The following is a 9,297-nucleotide window of genomic DNA, read 5'->3' on the forward strand; positions in this document are numbered from 1 at the left end:
GGGGGAGTAAATAACAAAATGAGATAAAAATAAACTCTGCATGATGGAGAAAATAGTGTGTGTCTTTGCAACATGCTCCATAAGGTGTGTTTCAAAATAGCTGCTGCCTCTGCTGACTCCTAAAAATGTAAAGGTGCAGTACAAAGAAAACAATAAGTGAACAGCTGCATATCCCTAAATAAGCCTAGATTGTGCAATCTTTACTCATACTGGTGACCACTTACTCACACAATTAGACCTAATAAAGCTAGCATGCATTAACATCAATCCATGTTTTTATCCAGGTCTTAGCATGCTATATTTGAAAATGTCTGGTTAAAAGCTGATCTCACTTCATAAAATAAATTGGTTCCTGAAAAGTTAATGGATGTGAGGTAGAAAATCAAATCTCTATCCTGTGCAGGTTTCATCTTGTGATCTCACTTGTAATTATTTTGTTATTTTAAGATGGGTGAATCAGAACCACCAGTGATGATGAAATGTTCACTACTCAATAGAGATTGATGTTAATTGTAGAATTCCACTGGGCCTGGGAGCAATACCATTGTTAGCTTCCTCTAGATAAAGCCAACAAGAATTAAATCAACAACATCTGCAGTATTGCGTCGGTCATATACTGCTTGTTAGTAATATAGAGCAAGAGGGAGAAAATGCTGCTGGCATTCTACAATTCCCATCTCCACTGCAAAAGTGTATAATGTATTTTTCCTTTACGAAAATAGTTACTATTAGTCTTTCATGCAAAACTATTTAACACAGTTGATTTGGTATTGTGCCATCGGTATTCATTCATTTCATAAGCATTAGACCACATTGTGAACATTTTATGTGGCTTTTGTTCTCTTGCTAAATGAGACTAAAATGAAAGGAAAGGGTGTGTGGAGGGAATTATTTAGAAATATGCTGAATAGTTCTAAATAATTCAGATAACTACAAATCTGGATGCTTGCCAGCAAGCAAGCAACGCTGATACTTATCTATTTTTTTTCTGCTTCACTTCATCAGATACATTTAAACTGGACTCTAGGAGGAATGTTATCCATGAGGTGTACAGGGAATTAGCTGAAGCACTTCCACTGACTATAGCAAGAATTGTGTGCCTAATTCCCAGTGTGTACTCTAAAATGACCCCTAGATATTTCCAAACAAGCTGTTAAGCTGAAAACAAAGCAGATCCAAGAATAGAGAAGGGAGGATGCTTCTGATATTTCAAGTAGTTCACATTGCAGAAGTCTCCCCCCCCACACACACACAGCTTTTATTGTTCCATCAACAACATATCCAAGTTCTGTAGTATTACTGCAATAGTTATCCAAGTCAGAGATCTGTGGAGGAGGTGCCACTGACAAAGGAGAGTAACTTCAGGATAGTCAATTTTTCTTCTATCACTGCTTAAGAATTCCGTTTAGAGGACTCTTTCCTTCTCCTCCCCCTGGATAGGTGACTTGCTTTATTTTCATGTCTGAATGGTGTGAGGTTTCTCTATGCCATGTAATATCATGCTGTAATAATTGGAAACATGGTAATTTTTGTTTGAACTCCATAGAAAACAGTATTTATTACAAATTACAGCTGAAGGCAGATGGGAAATCACTTGCCTTTAAATCCCACACTCTACAGTGCAGATTAGGTTCTTAAAGCTTTTCAGAAAGGTACTTCCTACAGTGTTCAATTTCAACAGATCTGATATGGTTGTCTATAGGAGTCTCATTGACAAGAGATGATTGGTTCAGTCTGCATCAGGTTCCATTATAAGCAACATAAGTTCCTCGCTTAAAAATGGCAGTGATGAGATGCTGAAAGAAAGTTACATACTTATATCTTGCTTTATTTTGGTGCCCAGAGTGAACTTTGGTGTCCTGCATGGATGGAGATTTAAACTCAAGACTGTTCCTCTGAATGGTTTATATGCAAAGGACCTGAGCCTGTGAAGGGCTGATCACTTCTTGCAAGACTCTGAGTGCTTGCTAATCAACATTGGGGATCTCTCTGTTTTTCTTCCTTAGTGCTTAGGGAAGGCTTGAGTTTAGGAATGTATGGATTATGGAGCTGGATTTGTTGGTGAGTTGGTTGGTGTGTGATTATTGGCTAAGAGAGGAAGTCTAAAATATATATTAAAATATATTAAGCTATGCTGACACATTAAAGGCATACAAACATAAGTTTGGCACTTATTGATCGATAACTGAAACTGGACAGGTATTAGGTCTATTCCCATTAAAATCCATGGGGTCTGAAGGTATTCAATATCTTCTAGGAGGATATTCTATCAGAGGACTGGAGAGTAGAAAGTGAGATTGCTATTAGAGCAGGGTGAAACTTTTCAGGAAAATCATTTATTCACACACACACACACACACACACACACACACACACACACACACACCATGCAGTTTTGGTTGACCTATAACTATTTGCAAATTTGTCATGAATTTGCCAAATTTTTCATCCAAAAATAAATACACATTTCAGATATAATACTATTCACAAAATAAGCAGTGGGAAAGGGGAAAGAGTAGTAGCCTCATAACTTTTAGTCCAGTGGTTAGGGCACGCACTCAAGATGTGGGTGATCTCGGTTCAATCCCCAACACCACTTGCTCTAGTGAAGGGATGTGAATGTAGGTCTCCCACATTAGCACTGGGGTGGGGCTCCCTCACTTTCTCCTGGTGAAGTTGTTTTACATTTAATAAACAATTAGCTATTGGAGCAGGGACTTGCAGTTGGGTCTGCTACATCTTAGATGAGTGCACGTAGAGTCATTCTCACTCTTTCTTGCTCTAATAACTACTCTGTGTCATAATGAATGAGTATGAATGTCACTACAACTCAGCAGAACATGGGAAAAGGGAGGGGCAGGAAGAGCTAGCTGCACCCAGGATGCACCTCTAACTTATGCCACAGGCATAAGGTTCCTCGGTGATATTGCACCACTGAAGGATCAAGTGTAACAGAGCTCCCTTTCTCCCTTGTACTGGGGTTGGGGTGGGGCTAGCGCAGGAGGTGGCTCCACTACCATTTTTAGTCTTACACCAGTTTTATTTTAGCAGAAAGGTTCCGTCCACAAGGAGATAACTCTGTGGTCATGTGCAGCTAGAATATGCCCCCTAAGTGTCACAGATCTGCTGTAGCAGACCAGAGATCGATCTGAGGCTGCAGAGGCAGCTGGTGCAGCTCATTGCCTTTGTCCTTCAGCCTCAGTCCCTCAGGCAACTACTGCAACATCTCCTCCTCCTCCAAAGCCATGATGAATGCTTCAAAATCAATATTGGGAGTATGAAGACAGCCAGCCCAGCCTAACATCACAGACAAATGACTGAAGGCACTCCTTCTGTCACGGGGAAATGGACAACAAAGAAGTAGATAGGCACACCAGCCTCTGTACTACTTTATTCTTCTCACACCCTTCACACTATCATCCTCCCTACCTACCCACTTTTCTTTATCCCTCTCTCTGCTACTTCATAATGTTCCTTATATTACTCTGAATGCTCAGACACAGATCCATTTTATACAAACCTAGGTCCCTTTGTTTGTTGTGCATGCACAATATCTTGTGAAAGCACTCAGTCCAGACCATAAGATCCAGACAAGATCCAGACTGTATATATTAGTTCTTTCACTGAATGGTAACTTAACTGTCTTGTTAAAAAGTGTATTACAAAAAAGTAGCCATTTTTCATAGCTCAACTAGTGGAAACTGCCTTCCATTATAAATGCTTTACTATATTAAGTGTTTAAAGAGAGGTACAACAAAGAGTTCATAATTATACTGTCATCAAAGGCTCTCCATGCCCTTACTTCCCATGTTTGAGGAAATAATCAAGTGATATACATAATCAGGAAGATGATTACTAAATCAATTAAAACACTGCTTAATTTGTTGCTCACAGCAGCTGTTATTGGCCCTGGATTTCAGTTAATGTTTCCCTCCCCGTTGGCTGTTACAGTGGAAAGTACTGGCAGAACCTAGCTTATCCTGTTATCTTTTCTGACCCTTCACAGTAGTGCTGGTCTCTGGCACCACATCAGTCTTCTGATGGGGAAATGTCAAAAACATTTCTTGCAGCTTTTTATTAAGGCCCTAGACCAATGGGGTATATGGGGTTGTCAGGGAGGGGTAGTACCTCTGATGGCGGAGCAGTCGTACTCCTAGGAGTAGCTCATCCACTTTGGTCCCCACTTGACACCCAGCTCTCACCTGTGGCTCCAAGTAGCTGTCAGCATGCGACAGTAGCCACACCCCGGAGACTGTCTCGACAGGCGGGCTAAACCAGGTGAGGGTAGCCGATGAGTATGAGACTCTCGGTGAGTTAGGGCCTGTCTACCCATTGCATGCGAAGGCTGGATCCGGCTGACTGAGGCAACCTGGTTCAACCTGGTTTAATGGTCAGGAAGGCGGTGACAGCAAGCGTTGTGGAACGCTTAAGAGCACGACAAGACATGTAGGCGTCCTGGTCATCCACTGCGCCCTGCCCTATCTCCAGCCGTCTCGACTTCTGTCCTGCCACTGGATACAGATAGGAACTGGGAAGAGAGAGTGAGGCTGACGTTGCGCAACTCTCCCTCACTTTAATCCAATTCACGCGCAGGTCTTGACATCATATCATATCATATTACATCATATCAAGTCCTGTGGCGATGGGCGAGCGACAAAGCAGCAGGTTTGGATACACTGGGAGCGGTAGCCGTGGACCTGCACATAGGCAGCTCAGGCATAATGGTCATTCCTCACTGACCGAAGCAGCAGTGGAGCTCGGCATCTTCTTGAGCGACTGAGCAGCCCTATTCAGGATTGCACTACTCACCTCCGTAGAACAAGGAGGGGGCTAGAAAAGGTGCCCTAAACATTGCCTGCTTCACCTTACCCTGGCCAGCATACCGCGGCTGGCGGGGCTCCCATAAAAGCAGTCGAACTAAAACAAGAACAAAATTTAGAGTGACACCAATCACTATTGGCACATGGAATGTGCGCATGTTACTGGACAACATCACGGCAGACAGACCGGAGAGAAGAACAGCACTTGTCGCTAGAGAGCTGGCACGTTACAACATTGATATTGCAGCCCTTAGCGAAACTCGCCTTGCTAATGAAGGACAGCTATCCGAGTCAGGCGGTGGCTATACATTCTTCTGGAGTGGCCGCAGCAGTGATGAGCGTCGCGAATCTGGAGTTGGCTTCGCCATCAAGAATCATCTTGTTCAGAAACTTGCCAGTTCCCCCAAGGGTATGAATGACCGGCTCATGACAATGCAGCTTCCGCTTCAAAAAGGAAAACAAGCTACTTTGATCAGCACATATGCTCCTACAGTGACCAACCCAGAGGATGTGAAGGATAAATTCTACGAAGAACTAGATACTCTGCTATTGTCAGTGAACCGCACAGACAAGCTGATTCTGCTTGGCGATTTTAACGCAAGAGTCGGATGTGATGCCGCAGTCTGGGAAGGAGTCATCGGGAAAAATGGAGTGGGAAAGTGTAACAGCAATGGTCTGTTACTGCTGAAAACGTGTGCAGCACATGACCTTCTGATCAGCAATACTGTCTTCTGCCTTCCTACCCGTAACAGGACTTCGTGGATGCATCCCCATTCCAAGCACTGGCATTTGATCAATTATGTCATCATCAGGAGAAGGGATAGACAAGATGTCAGGGTTACAAAAGCTATGTGTGGCGCTGACTGTTGGACGGATCATAGGCTCATGGTATCCAAAATGAAGCTCCGTATCATGCAGAAGAGACGACCACAAGGCTGTAAGGCTTTCAAAAGGATTGATGTGTCGAAGCTGAAGAACAGCCGCATCACTGAAAATCTAGCGGAAGACCTAGAGAATGAACTTGCTGATCTTCATATTGAGGATGACGCTGAGAAAGACTGGGAGCGATTCCGCAACAGTGTCCATACAGCTGCATCGAAGGTATTGGGACCCTCCATGTGCACCAGGCAAGACTGGTTTGATGAAAATGATGCAGAAATCCAGGCCTTACTTGCTGAGAAGCACCGCCTGCATCGTGCATATCAAAACGATCCATCCTCAGCGGCAAAGAAAACCGCCTTTATCAACACTCGCAGAACAATACAGAACCGACGCGCAAAATGCGGGAATTGTGGCTGAGTGCCAAAGCAGATGAAATACAGGCACATACAGACAGGAACGACTATAAGCAGTTTTATGAAGCCCTTAACACACTCTATGGTCCACAGTCTTCTGGGAGCTTTCCCCTCCTGAACTCTGATGGTACTGTGCTCCTTACAGAGAAGACGCAGATTCTCCAGAGATGGGCTGAACACTTTGAAGCAATTCTCAATCTCCCCTCAGTCATCAATGATGAGGCCATTGACAAGATGTCCCAGGTTGCAGTCAATGACTCCATGGATGTTTCACCAGAAGAGGACGAAGTGAAGAAAGCTATCAATCAGCTGTCAAGTGGCAAAGCCCCAGGGTCAGATGCCATATCAGCAGAGGTATACAAAGTCGGTGGACCCGTGCTGCTACGGAAACTCACTGAGCTGTTTCAGTCCTTCTGGAAGTAGGGAACCATTCCACAAGAATTTAGAGACACGTCCATCTTGCACCACTATAAGAGGAAGGGCAATCGCCAGGTATGCGAAAATCACCGTGGAATCTCACTGCTTTCTACAACAGGGAAAGTTCTTGCATGGGTTCTGTTGAACCGATTGATCACTCACCTGGAGAAGGGCTTACTGCCAGAATCACAGTGTGGCTTCTGCAAGGGACGTGGGACTATTGACATGATCTTCACTGTGCGTCAGCTACAGGAGAAATGTCAAGAGCAGAATCGTGAACTCTACACAACTTTTATGGACCTCACGAAAGCATTTGACTCTGTCAGTCGCCAGGGCCTGTGGAGGATCATGTCGAAATTTGGCTGTCCAGACATATTTATACAAATTGTACATCAATTTCATCACGGTATGATGGCTTATGTCCTGGATGATGGTGAAACATCTGAGGCCTTCCCAGTCACCAACGGCATCAAGCAAGGGTGTGTTTTAGCACCCACTTTGTTCAGCATGATATTGTCTGCCACTTTGACTGATGCCTTTCAACACTGCACTGAAGGAGTAGGCCTGAAGTATAGAACTGATGGGAAACTATTTAATCTGAGGCGACTGCGTGCCATCACCAAGGTGAAAGAAACTGTACTTCGAGACTTTCTTTTTGCCAATGATTGTGCTCTGAATGCTAGTACAGAGCCAGAAATGCAAGCCAGTATGGACAAGTTTTCAACTGCATGTAATAACTTCAGTCTCACCATTAACATCAAGAAGACTGAGGTCATACACAAGCCAGCTCTCCACGCTTCGTACTCAGAACCATCCATCACTGTAAATGGACAGAGACTTCAGACAGTGGACCACTTCACATACCTGGGCAGTACCCTTTCCCGAGCAGTGTCAATCGATGATGAAGTAAACTGCAGAATTGCTAAAGCCAGCTCTGCATTTGGCCGATTGCGCTCCAATGTTTGGGAACGTCAAGGGATCAGCCTACCAACGAAGCTGAAGGTCTACCGAGCAGTGGTGCTTCCAACTCTGCTGTACGCCTGCGAGACGTGGACTGTCTATCGGAATCATGCACGAAGGCTCAATCACTTCCACATTTCCTGTCTGTGAAAGCTTCTAAAAATCAGATGGCAGGACAAAGTGCCCGATACTGATGTCCTTACTAGAGCCAGTCTGCCGTCAGTTTACACATTGATGATGAGAGCCCAGACCAGGTGGGCCGGACATGTTGTGAGAATGTCAGATGAACACATTCCTAAACAGCTCTTCTACAGAGAACTCACTCAGGGAAAGCGCTCCCATGGAGGACAAAAGAAGCCGTTCAAGGACACGCTGAAGACCTCTTTGAAGTCCTTCGAGATCAACACCGCCACATGGGAAACCTTCGCACTGAACCGTTCAGCATGGCACAGCCTCATTCACACAGGCAGTAATACCTCTGAGGCGAGGCGTATTGCTGAGGCTGAAAAAAAGCATGAGCTGTGCAAGTCCAGAGCTGCTCGTACACCATTGACAGTGCCATTATATGTCTGCCCAATGTGTGACAGGATGTTCCACACCCAAATCAAACTGATCAGTCATCTTTGGACGCACAGAGCCCGGTCATCGAAAGAATGAGTTGTTGAGGTCTTCATTGATAACGATGGACGAACATCAGACCAATGTCAAATGAATTTAATGGAAAGACTCCGACTGACATCTGTGGGCATTAGATTAGATCCAAAACTCCTTGAAGAATCCTCCACTCATGTACCTTTCACCCTTGTATTTTATATATTTGTGAAAACAATAATGCCAAAAAAAAGGCATTGATGCTATTGAAAGAACAATGCTAATGACACCCAGTGCATCTTCACCTTGACAGGCACATCATCCTGCTCTTGTCTTACTGATTATTATTTGTATTAAATATTTAACTTCGTACCATAACTTTGCATGGTGCTTCACAGAGAGGTTAAAAAGTCATGATCTCTGCCCTGAAGAATCTACAGTCTCTCAGACATACATAGAAACAGATGAAGTGAGGGATGAACATTAAAACAAAGATAAGGTGAGCAGCAAGGTATTGTGAATACTTTACTTTTGTCCTTCTGCGAAGGAGGAGGTAGGAGGAAAGTAGGGTGATCAGATGTCCCAATTTTTATAGGCACAGTCACGATATTCAGGGCTTTGTCTTATATGCCTATTAACAGCCCACTCCCATCCCGATTTTTCACATTTGCTATCTGTTTACCCTGGAGGAAAGGGCTGTTGTAGGTAAAATGGGAATGGTGCTTGTTGATGGAAAGTAAGAAAAAAAAATAGATTTCAGGAGATATTTGAAGGAGGTATTGATTGACACAAATGCCGATCACCCACAACTCTCACTGAAGTCAATGGAAGCTAAAATTGCTCATCATTTTTAAAAATCTGGCCACTTCTATTTGAATTCCTAAATATGGATTTAGGTTTTTTACATTAGGGAGCTTCATTTGAACATGTCACCCTTAATGACACCATAGACTCTCAGTATTATATCAATCTGCTGTAGATTAAGGTCTGGTCCAAAACTGGTACTCCTGGGAAAGGTTCATAGTCAGAAAATAAGATGAAAAATACCATTAAAAATTTCAGACAGTAGCTAAACAAACTGTTCATCCTTAAACACCGTGCCCTATAAATCCAATCTTGACATTTTTAATCTCCTGAATTCTGCCTGATGCTGGTCAGACAGAACTCTTCCACATTGTCCATTCTCAAATGAAACTGAATGCAAATGTGAAAAG

At 43.6% G+C, this 9,297-nt stretch overlaps 1 pseudogene; it reads left to right on the plus strand.

The window, feature by feature from the left end:
- Nucleotides 1–4,976: 4,976 nt before the first annotated feature.
- On the plus strand, nucleotides 4,977–8,149 carry LOC101935026 (uncharacterized; annotated as a pseudogene).
- Nucleotides 8,150–9,297: the final 1,148 nt, after the last annotated feature.

Source organism: Chrysemys picta, chromosome 1 (genome assembly GCF_011386835.1).
Source record: "Chrysemys picta bellii isolate R12L10 chromosome 1, ASM1138683v2, whole genome shotgun sequence".
Lineage (NCBI taxonomy): Eukaryota > Metazoa > Chordata > Testudines > Emydidae > Chrysemys > Chrysemys picta.